Below are 473 nucleotides of genomic sequence, written 5' to 3'. Positions count from 1 at the left end.
GATGAGGGGTTGGGTGTGGGGGGGTCCCAAAAGGGTCTGGGGATCCCAAAAGGGTCTGGGGGATCCCAAAAGGGTCTGGGGTCCCAAAAGGGTCTGGGGGTTTCAGGGCTGCGGATCCCAAAACGGTCTGGGGGTAACAGAATCGGGGGGGTCCCAAAAGGGTCCGGACCCTCCTCCAAGGATTTAGGGGATCCCAAAAGGGTTGGGGTCTCCCCCCAAGGATTTAGGGGATTTAGGGGCTCCTTAAGGAGTTTTTGGGATCCCAAAAGAGTCTGGGAGCCCCAAAAAGGCTTTCGGGGATCCCAAAAGGATTTAAGACCCCACCCCAATGATTTATGGGATTTATGGGATTTGGGGGATTTTTGGGATCCCAAAAAAGGTCTGGAGTCCCCCCAAAGGCTTTATGGGATTTTTGGGATCCCAGAAGGGTCTGGAATCCCCCCCAAAGGCTTTATGGGATTTTTGGGATCCCA

General features: G+C 54.3%; 1 long non-coding RNA gene across 1 annotated transcript; it reads left to right on the top strand.

The window, feature by feature from the left end:
- Positions 1–11: 11 nt before the first annotated feature.
- On the top strand, positions 12–417 carry LOC108449827. Its single transcript, XR_001866121.1, has 3 exons — positions 12–99; positions 181–201; positions 380–417. It is a non-coding gene; the product is annotated as an uncharacterized LOC108449827 (long non-coding RNA).
- Positions 418–473: the final 56 nt, after the last annotated feature.

Source organism: Corvus brachyrhynchos, unplaced genomic scaffold, assembly GCF_000691975.1.
Source record: "Corvus brachyrhynchos isolate BGI_N302 unplaced genomic scaffold, ASM69197v1 scaffold3401, whole genome shotgun sequence".
NCBI lineage: Eukaryota > Metazoa > Chordata > Aves > Passeriformes > Corvidae > Corvus > Corvus brachyrhynchos.
This window is presented reverse-complemented; position numbering and strand designations above follow the sequence as displayed.